Raw genomic sequence first — 27528 nt, 5'->3', positions numbered from 1 at the left:
CTTATGTTAATGAATGTCCATCATTTATCTTAGCGTTTCTCTGAGTCTGGTGATGTAGGAAGATGTCACTCTTGGTTGTGTTGCCAACTCAGCTGGTGTTTTCTTCGACACACAACTGTGGATACAACACACACACAAACACACATGGTTTCCGGCACCCTCTGGGTGTGAAATAACGTATTTCCTGGCCGACTTCACATTGTGTAGTAATTGCACACCTTCATCTCTTCTTTTCCCCCTATTACTGCTTGCCAGTCAGTCTCCACTTAATGCATCCTTAAATGGCTAATCAACTTAATTTTTTTTACACTGCAGGGGCTCTGTTCTGTTAAATGCTTCATTTACCTACTGTCTCATAACATGTACAGTCGCTTGTTTTATGAGTGATTTTGCTGAAGGCTTCGATAAACCCAACTTCTCTAATACTAATATGGTAGTGCCCAAAAAATAAATATTACAAACACTTCCTGTTCACATGGAAATCTTTCCCAGAGTAAGTGTGACTGAATGTTGGTGTGTGAGCAGGTCTATAGACTTATCAGTGGAATCAGGAAATCTTGTGGAGAGAAAGATTTAGACCGTGGATGTTGAATATGAATGATAGTCATCTCACTTCATCACTACAGATTTCTGATAGTTAAGTTGTAATATAAGGGCCTGAACAACAAGGAAATGTCCTGCTTTTCCTGGCCACATGCAGCTACACAACATACAAGATGGGATGGGTAAAGGAAGTGGTTCAGGGATGAAGGGATTGTGTTTTTCTGTACATGCCGCATCTAATCAATCAAAATCAAGTTGTTTGAATACGACAAACCATTTTTCCTAAAGAAAATAATGTAAATGAAGCCTCTCTGATGCATTTGCTTTTGCACTGCTGAATGCTTCTCTTCAGCTCCGTCTCCACATTCGAGTCCACCTTTTGTTGGTGACCCTTCTGAATAGGTCTTCTTCTTGTTTGAGCTACTTTTGGAGTTGGCACACCTCCATCTGCCTGTTTCCCGGCAGGCCAATCTGCTCCTTTAGAGCATTATTCTCCTCCTTGAGAGACTTTATCTCATGATGGCAGAGCCAGGGCATCTCTAAGTCCCTGCACAACTGAGTTGTGAGGGAGTTGCTCACAGTGCTGCAGCTTCACTGCAGTAATTGTAGACCATGGAGTTTTAAAAGTGTCGCATTAATACCATATTACCACACACATGCTGCTATTTCTCAATTTTAATAGATTTTTTGTTTTGGCTCTTAATTTTGGATTACATTGTTTTTCTTACAGAAAATAAAACATTTGTGACCAATAAATACTACAATTATAAATAATGACCCTTCACAATGTATCTGTAATCAGAATATATTATAGGCTTTACTTCTCAATGATTCAAGAAATTATTAAGTTGAATCATATACATTTCTATATAATAAGGTAAAATGAAGCTTGAGACAAAATATTAAGGAATAACAGCAAGTAGTAAACTGGGTTGCACAGGTAGATGATGCTGAAGTATGTCTAGGTCAAAATGAGCTGGATCCTCTGTCCATGTTGGCTCAGTAAAAATATTGGAAGGCAGTAAAGACAGTAGCATTAATTCACAGTTGTAGTTCAATTTGAATCAATAGAGTTGTAGTACTTTCTGATATAGTCATGTTATTTCCTGAAGTTGAAATGTAGATTGTATTAAGGTTTTTTTCACCTAAACCTGAGTTTAGGTGAAAAGAAACACTTTTATTTCCTGCTAGAGCAGGTACAACCAACAAGCCCATAAGACATACAACAAATCTGTGAAAAATCTAAGTGTTATCAGTTCATTAGAGCGTAAATCAGAGGATATCAATAGGAGTTGTGTTCTCTCTGTCCCTGAACAAATGAGTCTGTCTCTAGCTTACATCTCAAGCTTCTTTTTATTTCCAAGGTACCATCCATCCATCTCTCCATTGTCCTTAGATTCAAGGGACAAGTTGTGGGGGCAGTAGGCTGAGGAAGGCACGCCACAACGGTCTGGTATAATGCTATCTCACAATCTGTTTTTCCCTCACTTGTGAACAAGACCCCCACATACTTGAACCCACAAACCGGCCCAATGCACAACAGAACCACATCGTCTGCAAAATGCTAAAATATTCTGACCTGATGGTGTCAATAAAGCACTAGATTCAGCAGGATTCATCATTTCAAAGCCATCCATGTGTTAGTTGTATGTGTGTGTCTGTGTGTGTGTGTGTGTGTGTGTGTGTGTATATATATATATATATATATATATATATATATATATATATATATATATATATATATATATATATATATATATGGATGTGATTCTGCTATATATATGTAGCAGAATCTCCAGCCATAGAGCCAGAAATTGATCACATTGGTGTTTATCCTCAGTGATGGCCCCAGGGCTTTTGCCAGGATGTATGTGTGGTGTTGTTCCTGGTTCCTGTTTTATTAGAAATGGAGGTTATAAAAGAATTTGAGGCAGCTAGCCACATGACCTGCCGCATCTGGGGAATTGTTGGCTTATTTTTCGATTTGCAGCAAAAGGTCGATCAATGTTCATCATTATCAAAAGACGCATTTCTGTCTTAAATGTTGTCAAGTCACTAGAAGAGACCAATAAAATATAACAAGTAATTGGGTTACTTATGTATACCGTGAATTATTTACACATAAATAGAAATAATTTGATCAAAACTGGCACCAGCTTAAACATTGTTCAATCAACAACACACAGAGGATATTATGTATGAGGCTGGACTTGAAGATTAAAGAGGGAAGAAGTTCAACTAGTAAAGGATTATATGAAAGGAAGGATTCCTCCAGTCATTGCAATTAGTTGTATTAACGGTTTTTGATTGTTTACATTTTATGGCCATACATTTCAGCATAATTACTTAGTTGTAAAACTTGACTATCATTTATCAAATGGTTTATTGATTATTTAAATTATATATATGGTGATATTTAGAAATTTCCTCCAAGGCCATGCTCTCTTTCACAAAGTTAATGAAAGTGAGAAATAAGTTTTGTCCTTTGTCAATGCTACCGCCTTCTACTTAGTCTCATGAAAATTGCCCTGAGCGATTTGAAGTCCAATGTACATTTAATAGATGCATATTAGACTGTAGACTGTATATGTCTGTAGACATTCTTTAAATGTTTTCAGCATCTTGATGATTTTTAATGAAGTTTTTAAAATATGGTGTATATAACCTAAACAATCTTGGTCCATATGAGACCTAAAGCAAAGAGGCAAGGTTCAAAATATGTCTAGTGCTCAGTGGGTTGGGCTAGTAGTTGTTCCTGTAATTCTACTGACAAACCAAGTCGAAGACATTTTAAAGAAATATACTCTCTAAAATGCTGTGCATAATGAAGACCTAGCCTACAACTGATGAAATCATTGTACAGCAAGACAGTGAGATTATGGCAAAAAAATAATAGACATGAGTGAAGAGTGCCAGGGCAAAGTCTCCTAAATTAAAATGTTAGTGCTAAGGACCTAGTTTACTGCCAAAAACATCTCAAATAATTAGAAATTTGAGGTGAAATGCATTAATTTACTTCGTCTTTCCCCACACCGCCTTTCCCTTTAATGGACCAAGTGTCATTGAGATCAGAGATGATGATAGCAGAGGCTAGAGAGCACGACGAGGAGAGAACGACGAGGAGTCTATCAAACATACTTTAGCTCTGCTCGCTTACTTCAGTCACTTCATCCTGCCTGGCTGAATGAAGTCGAGTGTTATTGCCCATGACAGGACTAGGTTTGAGATGGAAATCACTTAAAAGGCATGAATCTGTTGAGGCGGGTAACGAGTGGAAAAAAGATCTAATGTGTCTCGCTCCTCTTTCGCTATCACTCTGAAGTCAAAACCTTTTTTGTTTTTCCATGCTCATTCTCCTCACCTACTCTTCTTCTCAGCTTACATCCCCCTGACATTTCTTCAAAAAGTAGGAAGTACACATCCAACACCGTCCATGCCAACATCATCATCATCTTCATCATCACCGTCATTATCCTCATTGTCATCTGCTTGTTTCGTGACACTCACAGCAGTTTCGGATTTTAATTGGCCACGTGAAGGAGCATCAGAAGTCACCGTTCTCCCCAGCGAGGCAACCTCTGCCTCTTTCCTCTCCTCTCCCCTTGTAGTGTTCTGAGTCATGTCACTGTGGCTTAACGTGCGTAATTTGCCATTGAAGATCCCTCAACAAACGAGCTGTGCAGAACAAGTGGTTCCCCCCAGAAAGCCGTGTTCTTCCCTTGGAGCATCGGAGAGAGGTGTCACTGTGTACGCAGCACTGCTGCTCCGGATTAGAAGCCTGGGTCGGGAACTCTGAGGACATGATGAAACATCGTGTGCTTTCTGTTCTATCTAGCTGATGAAGCACAGGAATTGGTTGGGAAAAGTGCCTGTGTGGCACTTCTTGTACGGATCACAATCTTTTCAGAGGCCTAGTTAGAGAGTACATGGGGAGCATCGGTGTTGTCATTTAAATGTTTGACTAACTTCCGCTCTAGCTGACTATGTCTAACGAAACTTGGAGAAGTTATGTGCACTCGTGTGGGGAAGCTATGTGCACTTATACTAGGAATTCGGGCACAGAAGTGACTCACAATATGAATAATATGTTATATGTTGTTATATGTTATTTACTTCAAACAACGTGTCTATAGACACTATACGAATACGCCATATGAATACTCTATGAAGTGTATCTACTCCCGAGACATCATCTATTGGTTTGTGGACTGATGTTTTGAAGCCTCAGGTTTGACATCTTGGTTTTGGCCATCCCCATCTTGACTTTTTGGAAACAGAAGTGATAAGAGAGGGTACAACTGAATGCTCAATAAGACATTTTAGGTGATCAAAATGTTACTATAGGCAATATGACAAGCTTAAGTTTCGGGAAATCTCAGTTTTCAAAAAAATATTTTTCTTGATAGCATTCTCTTTTTTTCAGACACATAGACTAATCATCAGTCAGACAGGAATTATATGGAATCAAACGACTAAGTGTAAATTAATACAAGTTATTTGTTTCAAAGTAAGTTTGTTTTCAGACCCCTACAGAGCTTATTAAGAAGTATTATGAATTGAAACGATGAGTTCAATGTTGTGCTGAATTTTCATTCATTATTCATTATTCAAGTCATTATATTACATTTACAAAGAATCATGATCAATATACTTGCAGACTTCCCAGCATGTATTATTTTGAGTGCTCCAGAGACCTGTTTTTGCAAGAAATGTGCTTTATGTCTTTGTTATGTGTTAAAATAATTCATGGTTGTTCATTCTGAATATGGAGACAAACTTAGACAAGACAAAGCTTTCCAATTCAGGCCCTATCCACTTCAAGTTAGAGTTACTGAGAAAACGTACCCTAATATAACATTTTCAGAATATTTACCTTACTTTTAATTAAAAAGAAGGTTCATCCTCCATTTCTTTTCTTTGGATTGTTGGTCACTGTAGGATAAAACTGTAGGATAGACAAATGTTCTAAAGTTGTTGTATTTACTTGCGTGTCTTGAGGAAGGAGAATTACAAGCTTAAGTTTGGTAACATCTCCAAAGAGTTTTTCAGATTGTTGTTCATAGCATTTTCTTTTTCATACTCTTCAGACCAACTGTATTTTCATCAGTCAGACAGAAATTAAGTGGAATCAACAGACTTAAGACGTTAGTAGGTCATGCTATGCAGAGTTGAGGCGAAGTCTGAACAGGTGAGTCTTGAGCCTTTTTCGGAAGATGGCGAGTGACTCTGCTGTCCTGACATCAGTCGGAAGTTTGTTCCACCACTGAGGACCAGAACAGAGAAGAGTCTGGACTTTGCTGAGCGACATTTGTTTGATTTCAGCGATGGTGGTACCAGCCGGCCAGCTGAAGTAGAGGAGCGAAGTGCTCGCGTCGGGGCATATGGTTTCACCAGTGTTTAAAGGTAGATGGGTGCTGTTCCATTGATGGCCTTGAAGGCCAGTGCCATCGTTTTGAATTGGGTGTGTGCTGCAACAGGGAGCCAGTGGAGGTCACGGAGGAGGGGGGTCACATGGGAAGACAAGGCGTGCTGCAGCGTTCTGGATACGCTGCACTGGTTTAGTCGCCGAGGCCGGGAGTACAGCCAGGAGAGAGTTGCAGTAGTCAAGGCGGGAGAAGGCCAGTGCGTGGACCAGGAGTTGCGTTGCGTTCTTTGTGAAAATCTGTAGGATCGGGCCACAGCAGTGATGTTGGGGGTCCAGGATAGTTGGTCATCGAGGATTACACCCAGGTTCCTCGCAGTTGACGACGGCAATACTGTGATGCCCTCGACAGTGACCAACAGGTCTTATTATGAAGGATTTTAACTTGAAATGGTGAGTTTAATCAATGTTGTGCTGAGTGTTCACTGAAGTCATTATATACTTCTTAGAAAAAAATTAGTTTGGTCTGGGGGGGGGGGGGGGGGGGTCACATAGACCTCCATGTCATAGCCAGACTGCTGTTGGTACCAGGAATACTCAGAGCAATTGTCTGAACTTACACTGGTGCAGTGGGTCCTAGGTTCCTCCTGGTGCAGTGGGCCCTGGGTTCCTCCTGGTGCAGCAGTGGGCCCCGAGTTCCTCCTGGTGCAGTGGGTCCTGGGTTCCTCCTGGTGCAGCGGGCCCTGGGTTCCTCCTGATACAGTAGGTCCTGGGTTCCTCCTGGTGCAGTAGGTCCTGGGTTCCTCCTGGTGCAGGACAATGCACAGCTTCATGTGGCCAGAGTGTGTAGGCAGTTTGTGGATGACGAAAGCATTGATGTCTTTAATTGGCCCTCACATTCCCCTGACCTCAATCAAAATGAGCACCTATGGGACGTAATTTATCAGTGCATCTGAGGCCGCCAAACTGTCAAGGAGCTCACTGATCCCTGAGTTGTATCAGCCTGTGATTTATTATTTTTATTTTAATAATAAAAACTTTAGTTCAGTTACCTCACAAGGCCTTTTTAAAGCGGCAAGGAAACTTCTTTTTTTTTTTTTGTTGAACTGGCTTAAAATGTTTCTCACCTGATTCTTTTTGGTACACAACCTCTTGGTTTTACAGACATATCTGAGGAGTATTTGAAACTTTATTACAATGACTTTAAGCCTTTAACACTTTAACACAACAATTTTCATGCATTGTAAAAGATGTTGAACATATTGAAAAGCCAGCCTTGAAATGGAGTGACAAAGGCAAGAACGAGGAACGTTTTACAACATTTTGGTGAAGACACTTTGTTTGCAAAGTCATTATCTACACACTTAGATGATGGTTTTACAGTTACTGCCAGTGGTTGGAACAAGGTGGCAAATGAGGTCAGCTCACTGAACAAATTCCTCGGGGGACATTACCAAACTAAAAAAAAAATAGAGGATGAATAACACAATTCATTTTTCAGCTATTAAAAGTACGGGAAAGCACGAGGGAACAAATGGAATGATTCAAATTAATGAAAATCATCTGGATTAGAGCCACGATCCATGATGCACGAGCCACGACATTTCCCTCAGTGCATCGTCCCCTGCATCTCTCCCCCTGTGTCGTCTGCTCTCTCTCTCTCTCTCTCTCTCTCTCTCTCTCTCTCTCTCACACACACAGTTACACAGTTACAGACACACAATCCAGTCTGGCAAAGGGCCTGGCTTTAGGCCTGAGCATATGGCCGGAGGCTATGTGGGCATGGAGGGTGAGGAGAGGGGAGAGAATGAGCGGAAGCGTCAAAGCTGGCGAAGGAAATGCTTCACTGTCCTTTTATATGCCAGCTTGGGCACATACACTGTATGGAGACTTGCACAAGTTAATTCACTAACAAACATCATTGTGCCACACACATTAAAAAAAGTAAATAAATACTTGTGCTCTCTTTCTCCTCTATGAGCCATAGTTGCAATTTTACCCTTCAATACTGAATGAAGCTCACTCATTCTGTCATGCTATACGAGGCATGAGTGTGTGTGTGTGTGTGTGTGTGTGAGCTTGCTGGGTTATCGTGGCAGGCTCGTGGGCCTTGTCAAAATGCATGTGAGAAAATACAGAGTGACAGATGTAGCCTTTCTGCTCTCTCACACTAACATGGTTATTCTCCCACTGCCCGCTTCACTGATCTCATGCACACAGCGACAAATACACACACACACACACACACACACACACACATGCACTCAAGTTGGGTTGCTGTGACCACTCTGAGCAACTCACACACACAAACACACACACACACACACCACAGTTTACTTTGACGTCTCCAGATTGGAATTTGGGGATTTTTTCGGATGTCCAGATTGTTGATTCTTTGAATCCCAAAGAAAACAAGTGCAGTAAGAGAAAAGGCCCACTTGAGTGACTTCCATATTAAAAAGCTGCAAGTTTAAATGTTTTCAGCCGGATATTGCTCGAGACAACAAATCTTTCCAACCTAATCATTTCCAAGATAATAAATCAAAGTCGTTTTAACTTTAATGAATTTCAACCACGTTCCGATTGAGCTCCGAGATGAAGCTCCTTTGAGTCCATTGAAGCGTGTCACCGAGGCCCGTATCGGAGCGTATATCAATGTCACTTCCCTTTGCCACATCTTCTTCCAACACATTATCACCAGCACTGTCAGATACCAGTACAAATGAGAAAACAATGGGGAGATGAGAGCAAGTTGTTGAATATTCATAGGGAGGATAAGGATACAACTGGGACATTTTGGGGCTTTATCGACACTAACAGGATCTAAGCCGTGGTAATTCATACTAAATCCAAACCAAATCGGCCCCATTGCTGTTTCTGTGGAGGGGAGAAAAAAACAAAAAACAAAAAAAATAAAATAGACTTGGGTTGAATCTCTTGAGTGCGTTTGTGATCTCTTTCCATGCCATATCCATCCCTGTTTCATTCATCACAACAAGCTATTTGAAATATCTCTCTTCTATTCTCTTCATTTCCTTCACTGTGTCGCATCTTGAGCTCGAGGCAAAAAAAAAAGAGAGAGAGCTGAAGGAATCAACAAAACAAGTTTGAAAAATTGTTTCTCGGTTAAAAGAACCATATGGGGTGAAAAAAAGAAAGAAAAGTGAACAGCTTTGAGATCCATCCTTGTTGAAAGGCACAGACGCTTCCCTCACAGATCGTGAATACGCAACCTTCGGGGAGCATTTAGTTGGCATATATGATGTTCTGACCTCATGCTCTGTTACTCCCCATCTAGAGTTGTTGACCTTTGGAGACTTTGACTTAGCCGTTTCTTAAAACTGAGCGCTTCCTCTGGGACCAAACTAAAGGTATTAGTATTTGACTGCACGACCTTACCCAAAGGCTTCTGGGTAAAAGGAAGTGACCCAAGTGGCCTATGTGTCTCTGGTGGATAAGCGTTGTCTTTGTACTGTGTGTGTGTGTGTGTGTGTGTGTGTACAGGATGTATGGAGCACATCATTTTTTCAATCATATTAGAAAACAGCAGATAAAGTTTTTTCCTTTATTCTTAGTGGCACAGGGTTTTCAAGGGATATGTAAACTTGTTACACCGCTCAATAAGTTCAACTCCAAACTGTTTGTTCAGCATAAACAATCAATACACAGGAGGGGGCATTCAGCCACATATCACACAATGCACAATGTGATCAATCACGTCAAAGCTGACTTCACAAAACTTCAAAACCGATACATATCACTGATATGAACAACTTGATTCAAGACAGATTCAGGTACATCTCTCTCATGATAGCTAGTATAAAACAGTAGAAACACATGTGGCCTGAGCATTCACTGGAAATTCTAAGATGATATTCTGAATAACACTAATCAATATTTGCATATGAGCTGGTCAAATGAATGTGTGTAACATGGAAGGTGTCACTCGTACTGACAAACCCACAGATTTGTATGATCTTAACCCAATTGCCAAAATAAAACTGATGGCGTTTCTTCTAGAGATGCACAGATTGCAGCGGATAGGATGTGGGTGTGTGAAATAATACATCATTAATGAGCAAAATATCGATAACATTCTCTGCCGTCTGCAGTAGACAGCACCATTTCCAGTCACGCAAGTGAGAGACGATGTGGGCATACGCACATAAGCAACATTTACTGTATTGATTATTTCAGAAGCTTAAAGTTTATTTCTGTTTTTCAAGTTTCTAACTACAGTATTTTGTTTTTTGCGGCTTCCATGTTCCACAGTGTTTGCTGCGAAACACCACGTTAGTGTTACTCTTGCTTTCAAATGGGACACAATCAGTCTCCTGGGTGAAAATCTTGTGTTTATTTGACCCATTCACCCCCACTCACTCTTATTGGACTTTTGTGTGTAATACTTGTCATTATGTAACTGTAACGCGTACTCAATACACTACATCATTTTCTCTAAGCAAATGCAAAAAAATTTTTATAAGAACATTTAACGTATCCATTATTGCCCCTAATTTAACATTGGCCTGCAAACCTATGACTATATATGACACTGCAGGGGTTCTGTGTTTTAGCAATAAGGCTCGTAAAAGCCACCTCAGTGGAGAGTTTAGCAGTTACAGAGCCAATGACTGCTAATGTTGCCCCATGTATGCTGGATGTATTTATAGACAACTGTTTGCTGACATGATCAATGTTTTGTTTCAAGCCAGTAGCACGGCTCCTAAGTAGCCAAAATATCAATACGTGCAAGCTGAAATTCTCAAATATTTACCTGAACTGCAAAGACCGCATTGATTTGAAACTGGCTTATGTGAAGGCTATTATTGCTAATAATAATTTACACACAAAAAATTAACATGCATGATTAAGGGCCCGGCCCGGTCTGGCCCGGCCCGAGGATAGTGGTGGGGAATAATAATAATAATGCATTTTATTTGTAATGCACTTTTCATTGATAAGAATTATCTCAAAGTGCATTCTTAACTGACCCGGATAGTGGCGGGTATTCCCAGGCTGAGAATCTAAGCTGCAGACTGAATAATTAGTGATAGCGATAGTTCCATTGCTAGCTCTACTAAATATACTAAATGAAGCATTAGGCTACATAGCCTATTTCGGCACCTACACAATATCTGCAGACATCTTACAAAGGAAACACACATGAAACAGGAGGATCAAATGAAATATTACAGTCAGTTATCACACTGTATACATATCATCAATACATCATAGCAATACAATTACACAATGCAGTCAAATGTTACATTGTTACATTGCTACTATTTTGAACAGTTATGCTAGCAGGACATAACTAGAGCTAACAAGCCTAGATTCAAAGATGTCGGAAGAACAAAAAAAAAACAATATAGTCAAACAAAACTTCTTTAGTGCTATACCAGCTCCGGAGCCTGGAACTTTCAAAATCAACACCTCTAAAAGAGCCATATAGCCAACGAAACAGCCAGCATCGCTGAACCGACTACCGACATCGCCACGGCTAACTGCTTGGCTAACTTCTTGGAGGCTTGCTGTCAGGACATTGACATCGGTAAAGCGGAGTTGCTAGTCATAGATAAGGAGGAAATCAAAGTGTCCACAATTGCAGACGTGCTGGCAGCACAGGGAGAACGCTCACACTCCCTCCTCAGTGAAGTCGATCGGCTTCTTCGTTTGTACTTTACTGTACCCATGTCCAAGCTTCTCCACCCTCCGTCGCCTGAAACCCAGTCTACGGTCCGCGATGCCTGAACAATCTTCTCTTCCTCCATATCCACAAGGATTTCACTGAGGCCCTGGACCTCCAAAAAGTGCTTTTGCTTTTTTTTGTGACTTTGCCAGGGAGTGAAGGGAGCTGAAAAATCTGAGGAGGATGGAATGCCAATTTAATTTGCATTTACCTGTTAATAATTCTAAAAAAAATAAGTATACTGAATGATCAGTTGGTGACTGACTGTCGGCTGATTTTAGCCTTTAACAAGTCTACTTTTTGACAATAAAATCTTCTGATAGCAGCATGTGTTTCATTAGCTCACTTTCACTCACTCCCAATAGTTAAAATGTAACTGCAAATAATTTATTTAAAATAACTGTTAGCCTGCTGCCCAGTCCAGAAAATACAATATACAAATTAAATCCTGAGCAGGAAGGACACGTAGATGTAATGAAAAAAGAGACAGACAATACAGCAGAGATAAATAAGATAGCAGAGCACATGGGAGGTGTGAAAAAAAAGAAAAGAGGGGGTATTTTTAGCATTTTCCTTTAGACGGGCAGTGACCAACACAATTTAACATGAACTCAGAACAAATAGGCCTGTGTCTTGTTGTGAATGTGGACCAGAAGACAGGTCAGAGGGGTAATTGGTAAATTGTGAATAATAATGCCAGGCTGTCATTACAGCAGGCTATACAACAGGATAACACAGAATCGCAATGTTTCATCTCTCAAATGTCAAATCTGTCCTACTAAACAACAGCCATGCTGCACACTCAAGTAGCAGTGGTGCCTTCGACATGTGAAGTTATTAATCCGTGAGGAATTCTCAGTGACAAGGATGTGCGCAGACATTATGATGTGCAAGAATAGCACAATGCAGAATGGAGTGAAACGTGAGCGCTGCATCTGAATTACTGTGGAGATAGTAAGAACATGGCTCCATGCTGAGGCTGATGAGAATACATCACAGGAGCACCAGATGTTGTTAAATCTGGGTTGAGATGTAGCCGTCTGGTTTGGTTGTAACATGTGGCTAAATGATGCACGACTCCTACCGGAGTGCAAAAGAATTCACCCACGTGAACGTGGATATGCGAGTTGAACGCATCAGCACCTGCTGCCAATTAGCCCTGACTCTCCACCATCTGAGAGTAGATCGCACTCAGTGCCTCTCAATGATGTTCAGAGCTTCCAGGTAATAACAGTCCCCATTTGGGTGAATGAGTAGTTAAATAGGATATTTTACATGTGTTTTTTTTTTTTACTTCCTCCTGCTCGGTATTTAGAATGGTACTTGATGAATGTGTGAGAGGCTCCAGATGTGCTGTGATGAAGTCCTTCAGGGAGTGCTTGTCCAACAGCACTTCTCAGCCAATCTGTTTCTGTCATGAGTGCATAACTTCAAATATTCACAATATGCAGCAACATGAAGTATCCTGGAACTCAAGAGCTGAGTGTTACCTCTTAGTGCTCACGGTTGAATTGATTCAATGATTGATGACGTGCAACGTTATTTTCTTTCCAACAACTTTTTTTTTTTTTAATTGCTTTGCATATTTCCTGTTCTGACAAATGCATTAGAGATGGGCAAAGCACCAGATGGTTGAATACTGTGTTCAAACATCTCCTCATTATCCAGAAAATAACTACAAGAAACCCCACTCTCAGTGACTCTATGATGAAGGCTTTATTGTCTGGGGCTTTTATTGTGAAAGGTATGGACAGAAGGAGTGTGGCTATGATGCACTGCCATTAATAATGTGGTTAGCAATAAAATGTCAGTGTTGTTATTTATTACCTTCATAATAGGTTCAACTCAAGCACCAGCTTCTTCCATTTTTCCCAGGAGATCGCGATCAAGGGGCAGACAGTGTTGCATCGTGAAAGCGAGGCTTACAGGGAACGTATGTAAACACAGATTGTGTGATTATTCCAAAGGTATTATCATGCAATCAATATTGACACAACCTTCTTAGCACATATGTGTTTATGCATCACAGTTGAGGGCTCTGGCAGAACATCTCTGATGTGAGTGACTACATGGTTTCATTTAGTTTGATTATTAGCCCAGAAGTCATCAGTCCTCTGCATGACTGTGTACACCTCTCTGTAAACAGGAACTAAGAAATGCAGCTTCTGGGGTCGAGGGTGATGAGACTCCCGGGTAAGTTTTCTTGATTTATTGACATGGGCTGCAGGTTCTCATGTTCTTGAAAGAAAATATCCAAATAGAATTTTAGCAGGGGAAAAACATTACATTGAAGGCTACATCCTGTTATTTCTACATGATTTTGTCCTTCATGTTTCACTGCACAGCATATTTGCCACCTGCAACTCTGGAGGCTATTCATTAGTTACTGGATACTGTTGTTTGCTAACTACTCAATGGATGGATGTAGTCACACAATGAGAACAGCAGATTCCAGCTGATACATTGATTTCATCTGATAGAAGAAACTGCTCCCACAGAAGAGATGGGAATAGATTCACTCACTCAACTGTACCGAAACAGTTAAAAGATCCCATCAATGTCAAGTCTGCTGCTAACACCAGGCAATGTATACTAATTAAAATGATTGATTTTGTCCTCGCTACTCCCTTTATAAGCTGTAAAATTTTCATAGACAAGAGAACGTGGTTTAGTTTTAAAATACAAAAGCACAATAATGCCTGGATTCAATAGCTCACTTAAGGCCTCGATGGAACATTGTTTATTCAACCAATATCTAATCTAATGGAATACATTATTGCATATTTTGTGTTGAAATTTGAAAGACAGGTAATGTTTTTTTTTTCAATCTTTGCTCTATCACAGTACATTACTTCATAAATCTGTGGGCATAATGAATAATTTCCTGGTGCACTAATGGCTCAATATGTTGACCTTGTAAAGGCGGAATCTGATTTCTATAAATGAATGAATGAATGAAAAAAATGATTCCCTTATATTAAAGCACAAACTACATATCTCCATATCGATGATGTTTAAGTGTATATCTAAATAAATAAATAGATAAATAAATACATTTAATAAACTGAATCATTTTGTTTTTTTGTTGTTGTCAGTTGTCCGTCATGACTGTCGAGCTAGCTCTTGAACTTAATGATCAGTCAATCTTGATCATGATACCTTTATGAGAGGAAGGAACTGTTTATTGGACAAAACTGCCAACAAATAAATAAAAAAAAGCTCAAATTATCCCAACCTGCCCTAAGCCTTTCTTTTGTTCAATTACATATAAATGCCCAATCTTGCAACATTGACCCAAGCAGGAAACACATCATTGAATTTGTCCTTCATGCAGGTTTCAACATGAATAAGTGGAAACGCAGCAAATAGTTGAAGGCCATAAATGACTAATAATATGACTCTGTAGCCTAGAGTGACATGACCTCCTCAGTAGAAATCACTCGAGACACAAACGTCAGTCCGCTGAGTGGAAGACATCTATCCACCACTCCTTCCACCCAGCCTCAGCAGCCATCTCACTATTTGTATGTGTATATGTGGCTAGCTTCACATTGGAGTTAGTTTGAAAAGTCTGGTGCGTCTCATACAGATGCTGAAGGGTGCCTTGGCCAGCGGTATGAAGATGCTGAGAGCCACTGCCCACGCGTCAGAATTGGAAGCAATTGAAATCACACCAGGCGAACTAGACCAGATTTTTATGTAACGGATGAATTAAGAAGACTGAAGTCAGATTTTTAGTTTAAGTTAAGCCATAGTCAAGTCTATTGTTGTCAATCTTGCATTACAAATATAAGAAAAATAACAAAAAACAACTATATGTCAAGAAAATGAACAAATCCTTGAAAGATGGGTAATTATTTTTCTTGTTTTTGTTAATTGATTTGGGAGATGTATTATAAATACGGCACAGCATAATATACAGTATACATATATGCTTTGGCGTTGATACACAGAGGAACCACAAGTCTGACCTGCTCTGCTCTTTATCCTCCCTGCCATGACCCATACATAGTGTACGTCTACACTTTTATATAAGCCCCCCTGAGAAGCAACATGAACAATCCCACACCTCCATGTGATCAACAATGACGCTTTGCATCCATGCGCTGCCAAATTGGAAAGAAGCTCATTCACTTTGGCAGCCCTGTTAAGAGTGAGAATTTACACAGGATTAATATTTGTTGACACATTAAAGTCTGTTTGAGGCCGACTGCTGTTGTTTTCTGAGGTTTACAGGCGACTATTAGAAATACATGGAGCATCCTGACAGCTGACAGAAGCGGTCTTTTCTTTAGTGTCTAAGAGGTGTGAAGAAGGGGCTTTTAAGGTGCTGACATTTGCTAGGTGCAGAACATATTTTTTTTGGTGGGGTTGGGGGGGATGTGAAATCAAGCTTGCTATTTTGTCCTGCCCTGTATTCACACAATGTGTCATTCCAATCAATGCAGTTCGGTGATGACAAGTAATACAGTCACAGCCGCTGGAACTCAGGCTGCTCTGGTTTCATTGTATTTGGCAGCTAATGTGGTTGTAATGAAATTGCAGTATGCATGACATTCCAGCCCAAAGCATGCAAAGCTTGCTTAATATCAGGGCTGAGCCGGCATTCACTGCTTATTTCACTAATACATACACATTAGATACAAGGCAACTATATACTGTATATATATATAGTATATATATTGTTGGATTATTCTTGCCAGCTGTATGTTTTTATTTCCTCTTTTGATTATTCTCGATCCATTTTTGAATTCCGTTTTTGCTCCTGTGGCCAATCTCAGTTTGGACTTCTTTTTTTTCCCACAAGCTTTTATTTAATTAAACCTTAGTTCTTTTTGTTCATATCTGCTTTTAGGTTGTGAACTCTTTTCCAGACAGTACTTTCACATTAATTTAATTGTGTGTTGTTTTAAGTCAACTTCATGTTCACTCTGCCCCATAAAGACAGGAGTGGGATGAAAATGCCTCGTTGTTTAAACGTGTTCATTTCAGTTGTTGTTGTCCCTGTGTCACGTCTATTGACACTGACTGTGTGAGCTGTAATTATCTCTCTGCACTACCCACGCCATTAATTGCACAAAGCAAATTAAGTGAGCATGCCTCTGCCTCTAATGTGACCCTCTGCACCCAAAGCTTCTCCTCTGCCAACCTGAGAGAAGTGAAGTGTATTCCTGCAGCAGAATGACTGACACACGCATATACCCTTTATAATATCCTCATTCTAAACCCCATTTTTTATGGTGGGGTATATCTGATCTACTTTGGCACAGAACGTAACTTCTTACCCATCAACAAGGTAAAAGTTGAGGATTTAAGTACAGCTATTGGTTCCAAAACAAGGAATTAGAAACAATAAAGCAGCTCACAGCAGAAAAGATGCATGTACCTGTATGAGATAAACATAGATTTCCCTCACTACAGCCATGAATGCTCAGTCAAAATGAGATTAGACAATGCAAATCATCTTAAAGGGGAAATTCGAAATAATTTTAATGGATGTCCAATCACTGCTAATGCGACATCTCGTCCATTGGAGCAATGCATTTCTCTGTGCGAGCTACGTTGACTATTTTTGCTGTTCGCTGAAACTTAACCAGTGTGCAATAATTACATTTTCAATTCAATTCAATTTTACAAATAGTTATCTCAGGAAACTTTAACCACCGTGCAGGACTACAAGAAGCTTATGATTTTCAAAGTCTCAACATCACCCAGGAGCAAACATCACAGAGCAACAGTGGCGAGAAAAAACTGCCTTAACAGACTTTAGGCAGAAATCTCAGGCAGATTAGGCTCCTAGCTTCCATCTGCATTTTGGTGTTGGTAGTAGTATTAATAGAGTCCATGGTGGCAGGCACAGCAACGCTTCGATGGTTCCAACATGTTGCCGTCGACTACAAGCGAAGACAACTAGAGAGTTGTTTCACTTATTTACATATTGCAATTTACAACAGTTTAAGCATGTTACGTTTTTGAGCGGCATCTAAAGGATGTGTGTGCCCCAATGCTGGCTTCCCAGTGAAATCCACGCTGAAACTAAGTCATCGCTTTATCAAGTGATTGCTCTGGTTGCAGAAACAATTTGATTATGCAGCTGCAGATAATCTCAGCTTTCTCTTTCTTAATCATAAATAAGAATTGTCGAGAAATCTGAAGCAGTGAGCTCTCTTTGCAAAAATATGTTGAAAACTCTCAAAGTTCCTCACAAAGACTGAAGAGCACACACACAAACACTGTGTAGCTCTTTGCAGGCCTGTCATGCTTTGTCTGAATGGGATGACAAGTCTGGGTGCAGTGCAGTTTATCAGAGTCACTGAATTTGACACTCAGGCAGGATTGTACAGGCTATCACATGGGCTGCCAACCCTGAACACACACACACACACACACATCTCTGGGGTTTGTACTGAGACACAGTGGCGCCATATACAGATAGGACAGTGGTGGAAATCGAGTTATGTTATTTATGAAAATATGGATACAATTCAGTGTGAATGCACGTGCACAAATGTAAGTAGCGTTAAGTTGTGCAACTGCTTTTTTAAATCTCATTTCAGTGTATTAAAATCAGCTTGAAGCGGATTCAAAATGTGGTCTCATTTGAAGAGTCTCGTTGAGACCAATTATTGACTGATGTGTGTCAGGTGTGTGCAGAGAGGAGCCTGATTGATCTGGCAGGTGATTGGCCTGTTGGCTGGTGTGTCCTGCCTGCGATTGGCTGGCCAGATGGCATCAGGCTATACAAGCAGCCAGACCAGTCAGTTAATACTGAGGAGTGGCTTCATCGTTCATCACACTACATGGGAGACAAACAGTAACTGACTCCATACTGAGCGTGAAATGGAGTTTCCATTTGCTTATAAATCAGAATTTTGTGTCATCACTGACATTTTGTCGTCCTCAACTTTATGTGGAAAAATAAGCAAAAGAGATGTCTTTTCATGGAATGTGAAATTGCTATGGTTTTGACATCTATTCTTCGAAGAGCAGATTGTAGAGATGAACTGTTGGATTTCATTACAACATAATACAAATTGGGTTTGGACTGCATATTTTGATTTGCTGACATAGTATTTTGCCAATTCCATAAATGAGTCAATAGATACCAAATAAACCTTTGACTCTGTTTCTGTTTGAAAATGCAACTTTCATGGAAAATAAACAAAAACACGCCTGTTCGTATGCTATGGTATATAATGGATATGTTTAAGAGAGGACAAAGAGGTTCCTTTTCCACACAAAAAAACAGTATCAGTGGGCAGTATGGAGGCGAGAACAAATCAGCTGCTCTGTAAAATCTTGTTCCAAACTCAACACTCAAACTGTGAAGCACAGCGTTCGGTTTCAAGTTTCGATGTAACTAATTTGTCAATTTATGCCTGAATAATGCTGTTGAAGTAAAATGGGACTGTGTTATAATGAATAATGAATGCCTTTAAACCTCCAATTGAAAAAAACAACGAGAACAAAAAAACATCTTGGGGTGGGCAGATTCCTGTCCAATTAGTTTCCTCTGGCGAGGGTTCTGTAAACAGCGATGGAGGAAGAAAAACACTTTTAGATGAAAGTAGGAATGGGAACAGAGCAACCCAACTCCAAACAGCAGATGGAGATTTAAGTTTGAGAAAGGAAAGTATTGAAGCTTAGCCGAAGTTCATTCAGGAAGATTCAACTCTAAGCCAATCATATCATTGCTACCAGGTGTGATTTCAGTGTGAACTCAATGCGACCCTCCTCCATCCCATTCACCCCCAGTCACGCATCCGTACCATCCAACACCCAGGGTGGCTTCCATCATCCGAATCCCTGCTGCACATAAAATCCAAAACCAGTTCTTCAGACGTTTCCCTTCATGACGGGGGACATTCCTGTGCTCATGGCATCGCTACACCCTGAAAAAACTTCATTACGCAAAATCTCTCCTGATTGAACTGAAATACTGTAAATCTAATAATATCAAATGAATAAAATGGCACCGTTTCCCTCATTTCATACACATCCACAAGATCAACAGGGTCTTGATTTAGATAAAACAAGATACTTATTTCTCTGCCACCCCGACGTGAGTGCTGGCCTCAGAGTTGCCACCCTAATGATACGTGTCCGCCTCCGCCACTGGTCAGGCTTGCCTTTGTTCATTATGTCGGCCTTGTCCACTCTGAAGCCTATTTATATTATTAACAAACCATCATTTCATGTTTGCTATGGCCTCACCAGTCATCTCAATCCTGTGGGAGAATGGTGTCTTGCTGCTGTTCAAAGTAACTGAATCATAGTGAAATGCAAATATTTCATATTTAACATGCATCATTTTGCATTTGCTCATGCTAACAAGGACCTAGTATATATTGTCTGAGCTTATTTATGAATGCAGGTGAGCAGATGGTACATGTGTGTGGTGGGTGATGGGCACATTCTCACTTAAACACTATTTGTTTTTTGTCGCCCCTCTTGGTAATGGTTTAATCCTCTCTTGGTAATGGTTTTAATCCAGAATCCCGGAGGAAGTTTGAAAATGCCAACTGTGTGTGCAGGTGTGGTATGCCTATTTTGTCGTAATATGGAATCACATGACTTATTTGGACTGCATCAACTGATATGATGCAATGCGTGTATGCCCGGGTAAAAACATGCTCATGTCTGGCGTATAAATGTATACTTGCATTTCTATTCCGTTGTGTACTTATACAAACAAACACATTTGACCTATAGAGAAGATCAAGTGCATGGTACAGGGCTTGAAAACCACAGAAGCACATAACTCACATTTGTTATGCATTTGATGCCTGATGTTTCCATTCCTTTCTGTCTGCTTCCCATCCGGGAGGATGCATGAACTCTTTCTGTTGTATGCTTGATCGCTAAACTCTTTTTTTCCCTTTTTTTATGTGCCTCCAATACCCACTGCACGGTGGATGCAGTGCTCTGGATGGAGAATATCACAATGATATTATTCATATGCAGCCAGGTTTAGGTAATCCTTCCAATGCTGAGACCAAACCATAAAAAGGACGATGAATTATTGAAGAGCATCAGAGAAATAGGAAACCTTTCTCTGAATAGGATCAACCTTTTGGGAATGCTTCAAAGAGCATTCAATAGTCGGCAAAAAAAAAAAAAAAAAAAAAACCCTCAGCCTTCTCCCTGCTTTATCCCTGTCGAAAAGCTCTGCCCTGGCTCTGAGGGGGGGAGAGAGGCAAAGCGACGGAGGGAGGGGGAGAGGCTGAAAGCTCACCTATTGTTCACCCTTTATTTGCATGAAATTGTTTACCACCTTTTCACGCTGTTCTCTTTTTTTCCATCCTTGTCCCCCACTGCTCCATTTTTTTTTCTCGCTTTCAGATTTTGTTTCCGTCCCCTGCTCATTTTAACAGACACAGATGGTGGAGTCTGAGCCAGATTTGAAGGACACTTAGCTCAAATTGATGCGTCCTGTATATATGTATGGTTTAGATTTTAAAATGAGTGAGCCTGTGTTTGCATGCTCATCTTGGAGTGAAATATTATGCAATGATCAGAAATTATGTTACGTTTGGATACCAAATTTTTCTTTGTTTTTCCACAAATAAACCCAACAAACTCTTAAGAGTCCAGCAGTGCAAAGTTAGAGTAAAATACAGTAGTCAGCGGGAGGTCAGTTGGGTTGATGCAAGGCATAACATGTTGCCTCGAGCTCTGAAAATGGCGAGCACAAACTTGGTGCGGGGTGAAATCTGTGCCAGGGACCAAGAGCAAGAGCCAAGTAATTTTGTTATCCTGAGCCAAAACATCTCCCAGCAATGTCTAACCACTGCTGAACTTATACCTAGGACCATACATCCTGAGAGCACTTGCATCTCAAGTGGTTCCTATGAAGCTTCTCCCACATACTTAAAATAAATACCAAATGTTCTGGTTTGTGACGCGCCACAGAAAAATGGGTTATTATTATTAACCAATTTTTTGGCTCCAGTGCATCATTGAGCTATGATTTCATGCCTGCACAAAAAATCACAACACAAAAAAAATCAAATTAACAGTCTAACCCCACAAGAAAGTGCTATAAAGTTAAGTCTTTCAGCAATTATATTTTAACCTGTATAATGTGTTTAAAAATACATTTTAGATTAAAAGGATAAAGCTGGTGATATTCTGCCTTTTCTCACTATCACCAACTCCCAACAAGGATTGGCCCTCTAACCAGAGTTGTGTTGTGTTAAGTCTTGGCTTATGTTTGGTTATTTCCCATTTTTATTTTAAACTTGCCTGCCTCTTGTGTCCTGTGTTGGTTTTGCTTCCTGTCTTTGTGGGTTTTCCCTTTATTTTTTCTCTGTGTTGCTTCAGTCTCGTCAGCCCTTTTTTGTTCTATTTTTGTTTCCGCCAATCAGCCTTCAGCCTGCCCTCATGTCTGCCCACCTTTGTCATGTTGTCTGATTACTGTCTGGTTATCTGCCACCGCATAAAGCGCTGTCAAGGGGTCGTGGGCATTTCACGCATGTCTGTGAGATCAGTCGGAAGACACATCGGAGTCGTATCAATCTATCCTCATAACTTATCTAGTCCAATCTATTAAGGTATCGATCAAAGCAAACAAGTGTATCTCCTAAATTGTCAAATTATTCCTCTAAAAACACATCAAGGAGCCACACCGTTGCCCCGGGGTGACATGCTTGCTTTGCGACGAACGTGGGGTCGCTTGTTAGTTTTACCGGGGGTTAAAGCAGAGCGACAGCAGATGAAAAGCGTGAGATGTAAGAAAGATGTCGGAGCACGGAGACGGAGAAAGGATCGGACAGAGATGGATGAAGCGGGCGAGAGAGATGTGCATTTCTATCTGTCTTCACTTTAAACGTCTATCTGTGTCTGTATCACTTTGTCTATCTTTATCGGGACTCACACACTGTCCCCGACTCCTTCTCCACTCACTCACACCGATGGAATTCAGGCTAGGGGTGAGAGAGAGATGGGGTTCTTTTTTTGTCAGTATCACTACACCGCTGGGCTTTTGCAAGACCACACAGAGAACCCAAAGGTACACATGAAGGGATGCGGCCCCTTGCTGTTTCAAAGACGGACACATAATTTGTCCCCAGATCACCTGCTGCACAGGAATGAGCGTCTCCGAGTTAGACAGACGAAGGAAGAGAGGGAGAAAAGGGAGAGGCGAGGTAAAGAGAGGGAGTCGCAGGCGGAGAAATATTTTGTGTTGTCAGCAGAAACATTGTTTTATGGATGCAGCGTTTACAGGGGTGGTGCCATAGTGAGTGTGTGTGTGTGTGTGTGTGTGTGTGTGTGTGTGTGTGCGTGCGTGCATGTTTCTGTTTGTTTTCTCCTTTGGATGTATTTGGCCTTACCTGTCCACAGGGATAAATTAAACCTGTCAAAGTTGTGCTTGTGTGTGTGTGTGTGTGTGTGATGTTCGGAGATGTATTAGGCCTGTCTTGGACATGTTGACTGTTTGTTTTTAAGCCTGGCTGCAGGGCTTATGCATTCTTCATGAGTGTACTGCGCTTTGTGTGTCAAACCCATTTGTTTGCCCAAATGCTCAGCGAAAGCACGAAACACTCGGCAGACCTTTTGTTTGTTCACCCACGTGCATGCTTGTTACACAGACACACACCAACGATCGATCGCACTTTGAACATCCTACTCGACTCTCTCCTAAGTCTAAAGTCTGAAGTCTAACTTACATGCGCGTATATGCATCTATTTTTCATGAGTCGGTTTTTACACATTCATGAATCCCTTTGTTGTGTTGTGTGTATCTTGTGAATCCACAGGCACATCAAGGGAAACTCCAACTTACAAACCAATATTTACAGCTTCAACTTTTTAAAACAAAAATACCTCCATTTTTTTGTGGGCTATGCCAACAAAAAAAAGAAAAAAGGTTCCAGTGGGAATGACAGTTTTTGGACTGGATTTACTACAAAAGAAAATATTCCCAGAAGAAACTTTTCAAGGTAAATTTGTGTTCATGCAGGGTCTCAAGTTTGAGTCTTAGAACATAGAATGTATAGAAACCTGGTTATCCAGTTACCTTGTGTACATTATCCAGATTTCCAAGTACCAGTTTGCCACATTTAGCGCTATGCTGCATTCACTGTCACTACCTCAGGTCTGGCAGGACGCTGCATACTAGGGAGTAAAGTGTGCATCTGCGCCTGGAGTTCAGGCCAACTCATTTCCATGGATATTGAGTTGCTGTTGACACTGTATCTATTGTTGGACATGGTAATGTGATTACACATTTCAGTACAAAGTAGTGTCCGGGATTGCAATTTGAAAATTCAGTCATTACATTAGTTAGTAATCCCAGTAAAGCTGTGTTACAGCAACATTCTGGAGCTCAGCTTGTTTGCTGGCTCACTGGAGGGTGATATCAGTTTGGTCTCTGTGTGTTCAGCAGTGTTGCGGTCCTCTGGATCGGTCTTGGTCTGAGCACCACCACTCAAGACTCATTTCTGAAGGTCCAATCTCAGAAACAATCGCGTTGTTAATTTGGCTTGTTTTGGTCTCAAACAAAGATAAGAAAATACCAGTCAAGACCACAGCTGGCACCAAACTACCCATGCGTTGTCTTGTTTTTTGTTAACATCATTACTGTGATTATTCATAGAAAACAAAATGAAATTCCAATACATCAAATTCACCTCTGCAATGCCTTTTGTTCTTCTATAATTTATCATGGTACGCTTACTTGTCCATGCCTATGCTTTATATAAAACAGTGACCAAGAGGAATCCTAATTGGTTTTCTGTGGATATTTGAATTGGAATGTGGGTCTTCGGCCGTGTTCTCATTCCAGGGTCTCAAATACCAGGGCCCCTCGGGGTCTGATACCAGAGCACAAGGCACCCTTCAGTGTGTATGAGGCATTATTAGACGCTCACTGAAAATACTGCGTGTGATGACATATTGTAAAGACAGGGCAGGAGGGAGTGGAGGTGGTGGTGGAAGGTTCGGAGAACTGTTTTCATGTCCCAAAATGTTGAGTTATTTTGAAGTTAAGTGTATTCCATACTTCTTGTTACATTATAAGTTTTCCCTATGCAAGTGGTTTCATTTGAATTCAATGTTAAAATGCTACATAGCCTTTTAAAGGGCCACGTGCTGACATAAGTGTCCATAAATCCCATTTTAGTGCAGTGAATGTGTATTGTCATCTGGGTTTAATTAATTCATTTGCTTTTGTTATAATTTCTCAACTCTCTCATCCCAAGGGAATGATATAACTGGTGCAATTTATTTCATTCATTTTGCTCATCATTGATTTTCATTTCGCTTCATCTAGAATGTATTATTTCATCCCATTAAGATTTATTTTGGACATTTTATTTAGTTTACTTTGCTCAACTTATCAAATCTTAACAAATCTATCTCATTAGTATTTTTTTTTCTTTTATTTGTTATTTCTGCTAAATTTCAAAACGTGTTTATTTCATATTTAAGACTGTTAAGTTTATTTTGTTTGTCTAACTTCATTAAAAGGCTGTCAATACTGTTCCGTGCAGTTTATTTGTCTTCCTAAATTAGAACATAAATTGCACATGTCACGCTGTTAAGAGTTTTGGGTAGTTTACTTTGTACATTTTGTTAATTTTCTTCTTTAATCTAGTGTTTGGTCGTCTTCACAAGTATTCCTTTAGTTTTGCTTCTCTATTTTTGTTGTTTTCTTCAGCACTTGACAACTGTAATATGGTGTGGTTTTGGTGGTTTGCATAGAGCCCCACTAGGTGTATCCCTCTTTGTCCCTTTTCAGAAGCTGAGAGCCTAAGCTGGTGCCCTTAGGGCTGGTGTGTCCTTCCTGTGTGCTGTTTTTGTGTCCACCGCTGGTCGTGTTTGTTAACCGTTAAGTGTGTGCATGTGTGCATTTGGGGTGACCTCTTTTTTGTTTTTGAGATATCTGGCACTTCTAGTTTGCCCACCTCTCCACATTAATGACTCAGCTCTGAACATCTCCCATGCCCTTCCCCAATAAACATCTGATGTGTTTAGTGGTTCCCTTTAGTTTCATATTGATATTACAAATATTGAATAAGGGGATGGAATTATGACTCCTGTCAACTAGTAAAGTGATTTATTACAGTTCGCCGAGGTAGACATTATTTCTTTGGGTGAAACTTCCAGGGTGGTCTCTCCAACTTAACCACAAATGTCCCACTTCCTGTGCAAATCTTAAAAACAAATTTGAGAGAGGATGTAAGGAAGTATTGACCCATGTGTGCACACAAAAAATGGGAAAATTGTAACGTGGATGGTGAGGTGGTGAATTGATGGCAGATTTTAAAATCTAAACGTGAGAGGACGAGAGAATTATATGTACGAGGATTTCCCTCACACATTGAATTCCACATCATATCACACATTTCATAAAGATCCACTTTATCATAAACATTCAAACCAGCATTGTTATTTGTAATTGAGCTAGTGAGCCATAATTATTACATAAAGAACTGTCAGTTATAGAAGATACAAGCCAACGCATATCTGAAATCAAATTCCACTTAATATTCCATCAACCCTTATCATCATTGTTGTAGACATCAGTAGCATAGAAGAATTGCAGAGCAGAATGTCAATAGTTTTCAAAAATATGTTTTAAGGAATCTGAAGTACAATTTTTGGTTTTCCAATATGTTTGTGTTTAAAACCACTGCAGTGAACATGACTTTATTCATTTATTCGATAGGGACAGATACTACATGCTGCTAGCTGATACAGCAATCAGACTGTGTTGCGTCACACACACACACACACACACACACACACACACACACACACACCTTCTCCTCTTCACCTCACCCGACACGTCTTCACCACCTGCACATATGGATTTTGTAAATTAGCCATGTCTGGAAATAAAGTGACAGTTCTCGCACATTCCGTTCCACATCCTCATTATCGGTCTTATTCATAACGCTGGCTGAGTTCAACATAACAAAACTTAAATGAATACATTGTCAGCCTATCAAACTTTCATTTTAAAATCCAGGATGACGGATTCCACTGATTTGTCGTGATCATTTTGGAAGCCATCTGGCTGATTGCTGTATACATATATACATATTGTGGTGCACAATGGATTGGCTGGCAGTTTAAGGACTATGTGAATAGAAGAATTAGGAAGGAGTAGTGTTCAGGGACCACCTCACCCACAAGCACCTCCATCTCTGTGTCAGAAAGAGTTCCTCTCTTGGTAGTTGCAGTGATTCACGATTGATCAGCAGGCTCATTTTATGCATAAACATTCCTGAACTGCTTTGCATAGATCATATATGGTTGAAATATGGATTTTCAAGTTGATGTGGGATTTATGAAAATACATTGCACACTGGTAGGCGTATGCTAGGTTTCATAAATCAGAGTTTTTTTTTTGTAAAACAGCTGTTTCAACACTGGGGACTGTGGACAAACTAAATGGAAACTGAGAGATTTTTCTATCTGCTTTAATAAACTGAAACATCCATTGTATTGAGATGGTAGCAGAAGAAGTAGAGGCAGGCATCTAAAAAACCTCAGCTCATAAAACCAAAGCTGGGTACCAATATACCACTGTGTTTATGTGAGGGAAATCTATCTATCTTTTTTCTTTCGTATTTGGATGATCTGACCCTTTAACCCAGGGTCACTAAGACTGAAGACGCTTGTTCTGCATCTGCACAGGATCACTCTGAAAACACATTTTAATGGGGCTCTGTTGAGTGAAACATCACCTCTTCTCCATACAAAGGTCAGGCAACGCTGCGTTTTCACGGAAGATGGAGGAAGGTGTGTCAATTTTTAAAGTCTAAATGTAAAAGTGGAAGGAATACATAAGGACAGCGTGAGCTGGATGCAGAATCTCTAGCTGCTAGGGGATGACCAGGAGCACAAATGTACACGAGTCCACATGTGAATCCATATGCAGCTCAGTGTTACGAGTGGGATTAGTTATTTTTGTTTTGAAAAAAAC

Source organism: Eutrigla gurnardus (assembly GCF_963514095.1).
Source record: "Eutrigla gurnardus genome assembly, chromosome: 3".
Taxonomy (NCBI): Eukaryota; Metazoa; Chordata; class Actinopteri; order Perciformes; family Triglidae; genus Eutrigla; species Eutrigla gurnardus.
Note: the sequence above shows the minus strand (reverse complement) of the source record.